We start from the raw sequence: 14,896 nt of genomic DNA on the forward strand, positions 1-14,896 counted from the left end.
GAACAGGAAAGAAGGCTAAATTAATGCCATCTTCAACAACGTGTGAAGAAATGAGACACTGCTCAGTGGCAGGAACAAGCTCAAACACGGTGATGAGAAAATTAACTGACCAATTCATTAGCCACAAAACACACCGCATTTGAATACAATTTTAAAAAAGCATTGGCATTGCTTCTTGTATTTGCTAGGAACCTGAGCGACCCTCCATGCAGTGAGATATTTTCCTCATACTTCTGTGACATATAGACTTCCTATAGAGTTAATCCCGATTTTTCCTGGGCTAGAGAAGACTATACATTATAGCAGCACGCATTTAGGGCTCAGCCCTGTAGCATGTCGAGTACTCTGGCCCCTGGCCACCAGAGCACTTAGACACATGTTTTATTTTAAACACATGAGCAGTTCAGAGAGAAAGTCACAGTATGGAAAGGACCAGCTTATGCCTGGCAAATGGAAAGCTATATTAAAAATGAGCAAAGCTATTTAAAATTAACACAATTATTTCCCTGAATCAGGTAACTCTATCCGGGTAGACAAGATGTTCTACAACACATTAATAGGGTCAGAGAGGCCTCTCAGCCCCATTCATGGCTCAGGTATGCTCTCAAATTTGACAAGCATGAGAAAACTGTTTTGCAGAACAGTGAGCATTCAAAGTTCAGCAATATCATTCACTGCCACCAAAATCAAAAAGGAAGCAGAAACTGAAACCTGAAGGATATCCTCAATTCTTGTCCAGCTTGCAGGGTTCTGAGCCATGAAGGATGTGTGCATCCTTCACAAAATTGTTTCAGTTTAAGCAACCTTTTAACAATTACCCAGGTCTAGCAAATTTCATTCCTTTTAACCACTGACATAAGCAATATAACTGCATTAATTATTCCCTGAAAATGCAATTAACATTTCAGCATTAAAATTACCCTGTGGCAAGTTGCAGACAAAAAAAAGAAGTTGAATAAGTTGAATATACAGACTAAAGAAAATTTCTGTAGGCTTAGTGCTTTGAGGATAGGACAAAAAAAAAGACATCAAGAGCACTTTATCCTGTGTCCCTAAATATTTACTTATCTTTCAGATGAAAACAAAAAACATTATTGTATACTATTATGATCATATTTTCTGCTATGTGAATGTTACATTGATAATGATGCATTGATAATGCATCAATTTCATTTGAAAACAAATCTAGTTTTAATTTTGAGATCACAAATTAATGTTAGCATATTTTACATCTCCTGCTCAAACACATCAGAAACAATTTAAATAATTTTTGCTACATATTGTAAACTGCACCTTGAGTGACAACATCTGCACTGGTTATCATCTTAGAGGGATGAGATAATAAATAACCCCCTGCTTCAAACAGTATTTTATAATGCAAAATGTCACAGCTCTGTAAAGCAGTGCTAGCACATCTTAGCAAATTGTTCTATCAATGACATTTTAAAGCTAGAGAATAGGAATTTCAAGCTAAGAGATCAACAACATGCTGTGCTTGATTTTGCAGCTCATAAAAGTGTAATGCTTCCACCACTGCAGCTGTGAGCACCTTAGTTTCTTCAACACCATTGTATTAAAAATTAAATTATAAAAAGAAAGGAAAAGTCTAATTACAAAAGTTTTAAATTTCAATAACTGCCGATACACAGTATCTTCTTTCCCCAGTGAAACCCTCACTTGTTTTACCAGGTCTGATGGGAAACAGTGATTGAGAAACTTGGTTCAAGGCTTTGGGTTTCCTGAGGAAAGGATCAGACAATGTGCATTTGAGCCACAGGTCGTACAGACCTTGGATATCTGTACCAAATCTTGCAGCTGAAAGGAAAAGCTGGGACAGGATCTTGAGAAGCAGGCTCCAGGTAACAGCTGTACCAGCCCTTTGGACACAGGATATCCCTCAACCACCCGGGCCAAGGGACACAGACTCACCATCCCTGATTCTAAGGAATTGCTCAGTTTGGAAAAGACCTCTGTGGTCATTAAATCTAGCCATTAACCCAGCACTGCCAAGTCCATCAATAAACCATGTCCCTAAGTGCCATATCTACATGCCTTTTAAATACCTCCAAGGCTGGTGACTCCACCACTTCCCTGGACAGCCTGTTCCAATATTTAACAGCCCTTCAGTGAAGGTTGCTGTCAGACGGAAAACACTTAAAATCTGTAAGAGTTCTAATTTTTTTAAAATTTATTTTAAAATCTTCCTTTCTAACATCTATATCTGCTCTTTTTTTTGGTTTTTTTTTTGGAGCCAAGACACTTGAAACGCCTTTCAGGTGCTGAAACATTACCAGACACTTCTGCCACTGTGGCATCTGTGAGGCACACTGCTCAAAAGAATTATTTCAATAGAGTTCCCCAGTCCTGCAAGACCTATGTTTATAACTCTTTTCTTGGCTCTACCCTTTAGTGCTTAACTCTATCAGTTCTCATCGACACAACAGATTAGGTTAGTAAATCCTGACAGCCTGTAGAAAAATAGTTTGAGACACCACACTATCCATTCTGCTTTTCCTCATTCCACAGGCTGCTCTGTAGAAGAGCTGCAGCTGGGAAGTTCTGTATTTGCTTGTTTTAAGGGGGGTCCTGTATTGACAAATAATGCTGTTCTTACCACATGATTTGAGTTGGCAGACAATGAATCTGTCCCGTTACATTGCTGCGCCATCATGTCTCACTGGGCTCTGATAAATTACTGAAGCAGGTACACTCTTAAAAGCCACCTGTACGGTACATATACAGATCTCACAGGGTGAGCTTCAGACAATGAAGTGCTCAGCAGCAAAGGGTCATATGACTCATTTAACAAATTCATTATTTATACTGAACTTAACCTATATGCAGAGGTTGCTGCGTAGTTCAATTGCATTAACGATGAAGAGATTCTCTTCTAACTCCTAAACTACATTTATACATGGTTTATAAAATTACTATTTCATTTAATCAGTGTTGGTCTTTATTAAGGAAAAAAAAAAAAGAAGCCAAACCAAAAACCCCAACAAATCCACCCTAAATCAGCACCTCAAAAAATGCCAAAACAGTTTGAAAAACAACTGTGGAAACAAACAAAGCAATAACCAGTTTAGATATATAAGTAAGGGGAAAAACACAGCCTGCTATCTCTTTTTATATAAAAGCAGAGGCAAAGATAAAGCAGAGACTTGATCAAGTCAGAATTAAGTAAATACTCAAAGAGGTCCATTAAAATAAGCCAAAAAAGAAGGGTGACTTTCTATACATATTGAAGCCCACTGTAAACCTCATTTGGTCGTCAATTTTATCTTTATTTTGCCAAATCAGTAAATATAAACAGGAAACAAGTCGAAGCCCAATCAGACTTACAAAAAATACTTCAGGTAACTACTCTGTGGTTACTGCTGGGTGCTTCATGAGCGAGGGACACAAGCAATCAGACCTTACTGGCAAACAGGAGCTGTGCTGGACAGCAGTGGTAAGTTTGGCCAACATTCCCTCTGCACATCCACCTTACCAGATGATATTAGTCCACATACCTTAACTTTTCATTTTCAAATTAAAGTAAACGATAAAATCTCCACGGTGAAGCACAAAGTTGAGACAACTACCATCACTCTACACCAGATTAACCAAGCACAGTTAATCAGAGCAGTCTGCACATTTGAAAAAGTAGTTATAAACCAGAGATAAGTAAATATATATCCAGTAGAGTCAACTGCTTTGTTTATATTTTGCATGACCCACAAGATGTGTCTAGAAAAGACTCACAGCAGGAAAAACAATAGAGAGCTCAGACAGCTAATTAATACTGCAAATTTAACTTTCACCCTAACACACCACTCACTTATTGTTATCTGCTCTCCATCAAGGAGTAGATGGTGACAGTTCTCAAGCATGGCTAGTAAATTATTTTCATTTTGTCCTTTCCCTCATAAACAAAACATCACTGTGACAGAAGCTGCCTGACCTACTTTCTAAGAAAGAGATTTCCAAAGAAGAATATCCCCTCCTCCCATTATTCCTGATTACTGCTCTATTTATACCTCCAGTATGTACAAGAGCACACAAACTAGCTACTAGTTTGTAGGTGAGGGTTAGGGTTAGGGTTTAGGGTTAGGTTAGCTACTAAACTGATTTGCATGTTTTTCCCACTGTGTCACAGATGTTTAAAATTAATATCACTTATTCTTTCCCTAGATTATGTATTTTAAGGTATCCATATACTCCGTAAGTAGAGAGCAAGCCCCACAAGTGTAGTGAAAACATACACAGACATACAGACATATCTAGTTTATCACTTATCCCAGTGAGACCCTTCTTTTCCCCAGACCTCAGGGATCTGCCAAACTTTAAGACTCTACAAAAGAGCTCTGACAAACTTCCTGAGAATATCACAGAAGTGAAGTAACCTCTTGAAAAAGCCTGTCTTCTCTGTTTTTTAAATAATTTTCTTAAATTCATTTTTTTTCACTTATGAACAGCTACAAGTCCTGAAGTCGTAAAATGATGCTATGCCATGGGGCTTGCCCTTGCAACTTCAATGTCAGCTTCTGCTGGGCAGCTACAGATTCACAATGGCTAGTCTAGTTTTATCTTTGCCTTTTGTTTCCTCAGATGCCTGTTCCTTCAATTTTCCTGCACCATGAGACCCTCTGAAACAAGGACAACCTTTTCCTGTCAAGCATGTGCCAGGCCACAGCAACTACCATCCCCTCAGTGGAGTCAGGGAAGTATGAATTCTGAAATGAAGTGGGTTACAGCCAACAGAGAGGTGATCACATGCTTGGAAGCAACATTTTTTACCAAAATAAAGGTAGTTTGAAGCTCTTACTTCTTATGCTTAGTACAATTCCTCACATGATCTCAGTGGCACATGAAGATTCACACCATATCAGTTAATCATGGATAATGGGTTCATTACACTGAAATCCCAACCAATACTAAATGGGTGGGGCTAAAAATGATGGTTTATTGGTTTTTAACTGACATAACACAACAATCCTCTCTGGGAAAAACAACACAGTTTTACAGTTAATTTAATGGAAAAGCAGGGTGGATTTAATTAGCACAGTGAAAAAAGCATTCACAGAATTTAACATTATTTTGGGACACTGCAAAAATTAACATGGACATAGGAAACTTAAAAAAACCCTCAATTTTCAAAACTTAGTGGAAACTCACAGTTCCTAAGAATGGGTAGAGATGGGCAAAATGTTGCTGGGAGATAGTGACCTCTGTGCTGCCTGGGGCTCAGACACAGAGGAGGAAGGAAATGGGGAGCACATTCAGCTGCAGCAGAGAATGAGCTCTTCTCAAGTCTGGTGATACAATGCTGTTCCTGGCTGGAACCTGAACCACAAAACCCATTTTTGTCCTCTTGGTTGATTTCCACCTATCACATCAGGAAAATAAAACCTTAAGGGTAAATTAGAGAATTTGAAAAAAAATATTACAGCTCTATAGTTCATCAAGTCTGAGAAGTGATAAATTCTTCCAGCAATTTAATCCAGACCAAGTACAGGCAGCTTTTAAAGTGTGTTGTATCAACACAATCGAACTAAAGCGTTCTCTGCAGCAGACTAACCAGATAATGACAAATTTGCACAGAAACATTGGTGTCTTGCTTTGACTTTCTTCTCCTACATTACAAATTTAAGTAAAGGGAGAGGAAAAGGAGAGAAAAAGTAAAAAAAAGGTTTATTTCAGTCCTTAAATAGTTAGGAGCTTGTAAGTAATCACACAGTGTATAATCATGAATTCAATCCAAAATGCATAGAACACTGGGAGCAAAAATAAAAGCCAAACATAATCAAAAACTCAGGAAACAATGATATGGCTCACAGAAATGTGGTATAAAAGCAGCTGATAAAACAGTTTATAAGCAAGGTTTATAGCTTTATTTAACCAAATAGAGAGGGAAGTCAATGTTAGCAGTCTCATAATACTCTCTGAGGTGATAATAATACGACAGCATTATTTATCCTCTGAAATAACAATGACTCTTTGTGAACAGCTGAATTAGCTGTTATCTTATAAACTGCCCAGGATCACAGACATATATGTAATAGCAGAGGACACAGCCTTCCCATGGATAGCCCTGCAGTTACAAGCACCTTCTATCTTCCACCTGTGTCATTCACAAAAGACTGGGAGCACTGGTCATCATCACTTCATGTGCAGTCACTGTCCATCAGAAATAAACACAGAAATTAAGTCACCCCTTGTGAATCATTTCTCCCCAGGCTCTAGGTCTTCTGGTTCTAAAATTTCGTATTAGAACTTTAAGAAATATGTTGAAATTGTGCTTGAATCGACTCAAGGATATATATTTGCCAAACAAAATAAATTCTTTGAGTATTCCTACTCCACAGATGACTCACATTCAGAACTAAATCCTGCACACGATTTTTTTATGGCCTTGTTTGAAGTCAACATAAAGCTGACTTGCAATTTAAATTACCTCCAAATCTCTTTTGGCAAGAACAGCTTTCCATAGTAACAAGAACTATTCTTTAGAGACCAGATTTTCTAACACCAACACCTGAATTCATTTAATCTGAGCTTTTCAGACTCATTGCCGTCACCTGCTGTTGATGCTAATGTGCTGCTTCAGGCTGTTGCTGGAAAGTTTGATGCCTCAATTCTCACAGGATTTATCACTTTGAGGCAGGTCCTTCACTTCCTCTCCCCTAAGTACAATAACATCCACAAATCCTCTCTTCTTAAAAGCCTTCAGCCACTCTTTCATAGTTGTGTAGCTGGACAGAGCATAAAGCAATAAAATGATTTCCCTAACATAAAAAATGATCTCTCCTTTTTCCAATGTTGCAAAGACAAAATATCAACAATCTTTCAGTTAGGAGAAGGTGGATCATGAGATATTTCAAATACCTGTAGTGTTACCTATTTCTAAGCAGAATAATTTTTTCCAGGCAGTTGAAGCAAAGCCACCTGGAATAGGGAGCACAGTAGCTGGAGCCAAGCAACAGAACAGCTTAGAGGAAGAATTAAGAGAATGAGAGACTATATAATTGAAATTATTATAAAAAGATTATAACACCAGATGTAAGCTGAAATCTGATTGATAACCCCAATTGACACAGTTTGTTTTATTGGTACAAGTAGTTAAATTCAACCATAGTGTTATCTCTCACCCAAAATGTTTCAGCTTTAAAGCACGACACTGATTAATTAGAACTACACAAGAAAGTCTTGTATAATGGAGTCAGACCATTAACTTCACTTGGCTGAAGGTGAGTCTTGGGTTTGTAATAAACTTAATACTTGTAAGTATTAAGTCCTGAAAAGAGCTATATATCCTCCAGTGAGAAATAATTTCTGCACCACTAAAATGCATGCTGAAAACAGTGACTATTTAACAGAGCACCAAAACATCCGTTTCACTGAGTAGAGGAAATGAAGACTATGTACTACATATGAGTCAACATTTTCCAGTAAAATGTGGAAAATGGTTCAAAAAGTCTTGCTTCTTGTGATTTTTTTTTTATTTATTTAAACAAACTCCTTATTTTAATAAAGTTAACATTCTGTTTATATATATAAATGCATCAGGTAGCATGCAAAATGAAAAGTGTGTTATTTCTGTGAATGTCAAACCACTCAGCAACTATCATTATGAGACGCCTCTTGTGTACCTAAAATGAACAATCCATTTGAACAAGTGTGGTTGCTCCACAGATGCAATTACTGCATCTCCAACAAAATAAAATGAACTGTGGGAAGCAGTGGGTTCTCCACGATTATCTTGGCCTTGATTTTTAAAACAGGAAATAACAATATTGCATGCATAGACAATTACCCAGAGGGTAATATATCCCCTTCTATGATAAGTATCTAATACAGATGTAAGACAAGAATTGTCTTCTGAATTTTCCTGCCTCTCCCCATGGACAACTTAGAAACACCCATGAATCCTACCTTTATTGTAAAGAACTGAGTAATAAGAGATACACAGTAACGGCTTCAGATTTCAGACAAAGAGTGCAATTATATATATATATATATATATATATATATATATATATATATATAATTTTAAATTAAAGATTATTTTCCAAGTTTGCCATTCTCCTTTTTTTTCTTTTACACTGAAACAACTTATTCTTTTTAAAATGCCTCTGTATAATTTAAACTATTATTTCCTCTTCTTATGTATGTGCACATTTATATATGTGCAGAGACAGCGTATCAAAAAATACCTACAGGAGACGAAATTAAGATGTAAAACCATACATTAATTCTTAGAGCACTGAATATTGTGTCTCACCAAGACATTAGTAGCATGTATTCAAAATCAGTACTCTGAAGTATCCAAATTGTTTCCATATTAGCATGGAAAAGAACTACTTTTGATAACCTATTTACTGCCTCATTTAAGCAAATGATGTAGCAGAAAAATTTAACTTTCCCAAGAGAAATGCTTATACATAAAAATGTATAGCCCAAATTAGTAGCTACAAACTGCTGTAAAATGCACTCAATTCACATAAAATAGAGTTGTAAGACATGTTTTATGTAAAGCTCAAGGAGGCTGTATAACACAAAGGGAAATAAAATGAGAGGAAAGCTAATAAGTATTACACAGTTTTACAAAAGGCAGAGAAGGACACTAAAATGCTTTTTTTAAAAGCAACACCACAGAAGATACTGAAAGTTATCAGGATTTGAGCTGGTTTACTCCAACTTTAATTTTCTGGTAAAAAAGGATATCAAAGGGCATTTCACTGAAATCAGTGAGTCTGAAAAGGTGATTATCCACAAACATTAGTAATTCTATCAGAAAATATGACTGATATACTTGTGAAAATCTGCACTGATACAGTTTTGATCTCATTTAGATAGTTCTATCCAAGCTAACAAATTGCCAATATCTAGATGGTGAAAATTATTTGACAACAATAAAAGGAAAAAAAAACAAAACCAAAACCCCCCAAGCCTTACATAAAATTCTGAATAAATTTACTCAGATTTAATACAAACCTCATCTCAAAGCAATGAATGCAAAATTGAACTGTGGATGCCTGTTGTAACAACATGAATTAAACTTATGAATCTCATGCCTCCCTTTCTCAAGTACTTAATTAGTTTTTGAATGCCTAGATTTTGTTTCCCTGAGCTGAGAAATAAAAATTGCTTATCAGAAGCTCTGTATTCTTTACCAGTTTCCTCTTTCCTACATTTTTGTTGTTGCTGGTGCCAGCTACAGGAATAATCAGTTAGAGGAGACACAGACACTGTGCAGTGATTCTTACCTGCTTTCCACATTGTGATTTGTGAAGGCACTTTTCACATAAGTCTTAAGATAATACCCTTAATTTGGGTACACGTACTTAAAACTACTCTCTGCTATTAGTTAAACTATACAATGACATTGATAGTAACATTGACAATAATTAAAAATAAAATGAGAAATTAATTCTTACCTTATTTTAAAGGCAAGTTTCAGCAGCTTATATTTTTCAATAGCTTCATTGGTGACCTGCTGAGTGCACAAGAGGCAACAACTGACAGTAAATTAGGGGGAGTGCTGACATAGGTGGTGGCAGTGTCTCTAGCTGGGAAGATGTTTGCACTCTGAGGTTTATGCCAACAAAAAAACCTCATGTCCTGCCCCAGGTGCCAAAGTGGGTTCATGTCACACAATAACCCCCAGCATGAGTAGGGGACCAGGTGCGGAAGGGATGGGCAGGAGCCCTAGCAAGGGCAGAAGCCACACTGCCTTTATCTGGGTGGGCAATGGCCCTGGACATACAGTTTTTAAATATCTCATTATTTAATATCTCAATATCTTATATTATTTATTATAGAATTATGCATATATCAAAAACTATTTCCAACATCTATATATAATATGAAGCTTCAAAATAATAAGAAAGGAACTCTACCTGATGTATATGAAAGAACAAATAAAAAAATTACTGATTTCTTTACGTAGCACACTTTTTTTTTCCCCCAGAAGGCCCTATTGAATCACTTCTGTGACAAATCTGGGAGTTATCAAACTCAGATTTCTCAGAGATGTTGGAAGCAGTGCCCAATTCCAACAGCCAATGCCCACCATTTAGGAGATGTGTGTATTCAGTTTATCTTTAGAAGAAACAAAGTTCCACTTTCTAGGCCTATTTTCGAGTGATTAATCCTAGGTGATTTTTAGGTCCTCAGCTCTTGTAAGCAATATCTTTGAAGTCAAGCTAGGTATCCAGAATTAAAACTGTGTAATTGATTACACTGTAAACCTGGCTGCTGTGCAAGTCAGAAGTGCAGGCAGGCAGGAGAGGTGACACAACGTGCAGTGATGGCTTGTGTCTCCTCCTGACATGCCAGCCACACCAAGAAACAGGAAAGAACATCTGGCAGCAGATTTGCCTAGCACTTACAGAGGCTGAGGTAAGTAAAATTCTTTGGTGAATCCCCAGAACTCATCTGTTGCCACCAAGAAGAACCCAAGAGATGTGGTGAGGATGCAGGGGCTGGCATCTCCTGGCCTCCAGACGTGGACAAAAGCGATGTTGGCCAGATCACCCAGACACGTGCCAGCATGAGACCACAAACCGGTGAACTCAGTTACAAATTGTCTGAAATAAGCAACCTCTGCCTTCCAAGTGGTATCTCACTGAGTTAGCTGCACTAATTCCCTGCAGCTCCACAAGGCTGAACTTGGAGGAGAGGATGCTCTGCTGTCTGAGCTGTGTCATGGCTGATACAGCTCGGCTTGATCACACACCATTTAAACTCTTCCAGCTTTCCAGGATCCACCCCTGTCAAACTGGTAACGTGGTTGATAGTTCTGCAAGTTTTATTCTACATCTTGATTATCCATTGGGAACTCTACCTTCAGAGCAGGACTATTAAAAAAACAAACAAACCAACCCAAGCAGATCTTACCACTCAATATATTCTTGATATATATTCAAGATATATATTCTGAATATATTCAATATATTCTTGTATTATTTTTTATATTCTTGTATTCTTTTATTATTTTTAATGAGAATGAAACCCACAACAAACTAGTTAATATGCTAATAAAAAAATCCCAAAAACCAGTTTGCTAGTGTTTGCTTGTGGTGTTTTTTTTTTACCCTAACAAAACTTGTAAGCTCTTAGTCTTTTGTAGAAAATGGCTGCTGTTGTTTTTTTACAGTAGCACAGTAGAAAAACTAAAAATTAAATATTAATACATTGAATATATTTTCAAGCAAGCTTGCTCAAGCTTTAAACCCAGCTTTTTCTTTAAGAGTCTGCTGCAGTTAAAGGAGTACAGAATTTAAACAGTAAGATTACCACAGAACCTCTTCTGATTCCAAGCAGTTTTAAAAACTCATTATGTTTTTTAAATGCAAAAATCTCACAGAAGTAGTTACTTGGTACAAACAATTCATGAATTCAGAAGAAAATTATGCAGGAATTCAAAACTTTAGAGAAAGTGAAAATATTTTCTCCATTCAGATAAAGAAATTGCTTGTAGCAGTTCATTTAAAGCCAATTCCTGTCACACTCACATTAGAAGGACACTCTTTAAGAGAAAATAAAATGACACACTGATTCATTGACTAGCAAGTTTATCAGGACATACTGATAGAGAATCATTAATCAAGTCTCCCTACTAATAGAAAATCATTAGAAGAAAGCACATCAGCAGCAATGCCTCTTCAGTTATCAGGCTTTTCTTTAACCAATACCTAACCTTGAGGCCAGTTCCTCAGTAGCTTTCAAAGTTTCTGTGACATAATTTATTCAAGACTCTTGACATAGTGCAGTCCTTCAGTATCACAACATCAGCTTGAAAATGAAGTACATAAAGGTGTAGGGAAACAAGGGCAAAGGGGAGTTCTTGCTTTAGTTGCATGTACTGAAGCAACATGAGTTTAAATTCACCCAAACCAGAAGTTTTCAAGACAAATGTTGACATTATTTCTTTGTTTCTGCCTATTAGGTGCAGGAACCTCAGTTCAGGGTAAATCTAAGTAGGACTGGGATTACTTTAATAAATAATACATGCTTCATTTTGATTTTTTCAGAGTACCTGCCATGCCATTTATTCTGTCATCAGAATGGCTTCAACAAAGCCTGTGATGTGTTTGGACAGCCAGACTAGCAGGTGGCACAGATGGAGCCAGGCTCACTGAACCCACCTGTGTGAACTCTGACGGAGCAATGCTCTAAGAAAAATAAGTGGCAGTCTTGAGAACCCTGGGTATTTCCACAATAGGCAGGAAGCAATGGAAGTAATAAAAACTAGTTTCAACACTTATTAACGATGCTTTACAGTTAAAATGGAGCACTTCAGTCACAACACCATCTGTAAACTGTGAGGTGCCTCCAGCAGAGAAGCTGAAACGAGTTCAGAAGCAGAACCAGAAAAAACACAAACTTCCATTGTTCAGTGATGGTACAGGAGGTTTCAGTACATGATTTCTGACAGATGGTTTTGGGAGGACAAACTGACATACAGGGCTAGACTTCTTCCATGTTTTCTTCTCATTACCCTTTTTTTCTTATTTCCTCTTTTTCAAGTCAGGTAATAGAATGGTAATCTTACTTAGCAGCTGCTGCTGTTGTTTCTTCAAGTGGTTATCTACAAAACAACACTCAGAAAATACAGCTGGTAAATATTAGGAATACCTGCTATGTTGGTTTTGTTTTGTTTTTTTTTTTGTTGGGCTTTCTAGAATTATTCAGTCTTCCAAGTAAATTAAGGCAATTCTGTACTAAAAAGTCCTTTGTTATTTTTGTAACTTAACATATGGCCTGAACCACTTTCCTTGTTTGTAGATATCCTGATCTTTAATGTTTTACATAGTATCTTTTCAATTACCACAAACATCTTCCAAACAGCACCTGCCTTCTGCTCACTATGACTTATTTTTCACCCTATGCTGATTGCATATTGAGTATCTTGAAAAAAAATTCCTTTCAATGTTAAAATGCTATATGAATTTTCTCAGTATATAGCAGACAAATAAAATTTACACTTTTTGTTGTTTGTTTTGTTTACTGTTTGGCTTTGGTTTGGTTTTTGTTGTCTGGGGTTGGGTTTTGTTGGTTTCTTTTAAAATCTCTGTGCTTTCCAGCAACCAAAAGACCCTTCCAAAATTGGTATCTGTTGGTCTAAAGCAGAATGAAGATCACAACACACTCAACCGCATGCTGATATACAATTTTGCATTTAAAGTACTTCTTCCTTATAAGAGATTCTATTTCCTTTTCACACAAGTTGTCAAATCCCACTATCTCCTCTAAAATTATCTTACACCTTTCTCTAATAGGTTTCCCTGGTCTGTCTAATGGGGCATAGGAGGTGGGGAGAAACTAGGAGTATTATCATTATTATTTTACAGATTTAAAATATATTATACTGCTTGAATTTTGTTTCTTCTCTTGCAGGGTTTGAATTTGATGAGCAAAGCTTACTTATCCTCTAGATATCATTCTGCAAGCTACTGTGGTCAGGGCAGAAAATCCTCTAGGTTTCAAATCCTGTGTGATGGCACTCAGTTTACTTCCTGATGCTCACTTTAGCTTTCCTCTGGTTAGAAAGAAGCAGTGGAGTAGCTCGCTGACCATTTGAAAACCTGTATGAGCCCTGAGTGGATACAGAAGTGAGAGGAGGATGCCCTTACACGTGGTACATCCTTTTTGCTTGAAGATATTGATTGCAAAGAGGAACAATTCTAACAAGAATGCCAAAGCAGTTTTTTTTTAATTGTCAGGACAATGTATAATGACATTTCTTAAATAATTGAAGACATCATCACACCTTTTAAGTCTGGCCACAAGGGAAACTGTGGATTGGAATGGATTTTGTTCTCCTGCTGGTGTACACAGGAAATAAATGCAGTAAAATGGCAATAAAATGTAGTGTAGCAGACATATGCCAAAGGAGACAATCCTGCACTATTTACACATATACAGTTTTCTCTGTTTAAAGAAGTTAGTTCTTCCATCAGACTTGTCACAAAGCCCTCATTTCATGATGAGTCAGTGCACACTCAGGATGTATAAACAGGCTCAGAAATGTATGGCACATTGCTGATAAGGAAAAGGAGAAAAGGAAAGGTCAAGTCTTCGAAGAAAATCTGCTAATTTGGCAAATACAAAGCCTGGTCAGAGAACAATGCAGAACTCAGTAAATACCCAGGGCAATGTTTCACAGAACCAACAGATGTTGGATAACCCATCAAACAGTATCTCAGGTTTCTCCTCTCAAAAATTTGCAGGTGGAAACAAGCAAGGTCATGCTTTTCTTGCTATTTATCTGGCTCCCTGGTTTCAGAGCTGTATGGTTACTACCTGGGAGACATAAAATTTGAAACGCAAAGCCAGCTGAAATTGGTAACAGAGAATCAGGCAGAAAACGTCCCCCACAGGATGAGAAAATGTGCTACACAGCTGTCCATTCCCCAGTGTAAACACCCAAAAACAATAGTAACTGGTTTTGCCAGTGAGCACCTCTTAACTACTTACATGGAACATTCAAATGCATCTTTCTATTAGTGTTTCCAAGTGCAAACACACCTCAAACTGCATTGCTTCTATCTTAGTTCATTACAGCAATTAAACATATAATAAGAAGAGCCTTGACTGAAAACCTTATGGAATTAGGCAAATTAATATTTGCCTCTTCCATTCTCTTCACTTTTTTCACTACTTCTGCATCCTTCTAAGAAATATGGAGCAGGAAAGGAAAAATACCTTTCATATCATATCTTTTCTAACCCAAACACTAGACACAAATTTATAGGATAACAAACATTCACAGGCAAATTTTAACAGTGGCTAAACAACTATTCCAGACAATTCAGTATAACCCATAACCAAACTCTGCCATAAGAACCATATCTTAACCCTCACAAAGGAGAAGAGTGAGAGAGTGAAGATTTTAACCTCAATTACCTAA

General features: G+C 37.1%; 1 protein-coding gene across 8 annotated transcripts in view; it reads right to left on the bottom strand.

Moving 5' to 3' along the window:
• The window catches only part of CHRM3 (cholinergic receptor muscarinic 3), a 262,933-nt gene that overhangs the window by 167,098 nt on the left and 80,939 nt on the right, over positions 1-14,896 (bottom strand). The gene's annotated exons all lie outside the window — the stretch shown is intronic.

The sequence above is a fragment of the Cyanistes caeruleus genome, chromosome 2, assembly GCF_971803275.1.
Source record: "Cyanistes caeruleus chromosome 2, bCyaCae1.hap1.1, whole genome shotgun sequence".
NCBI lineage: Eukaryota > Metazoa > Chordata > Aves > Passeriformes > Paridae > Cyanistes > Cyanistes caeruleus.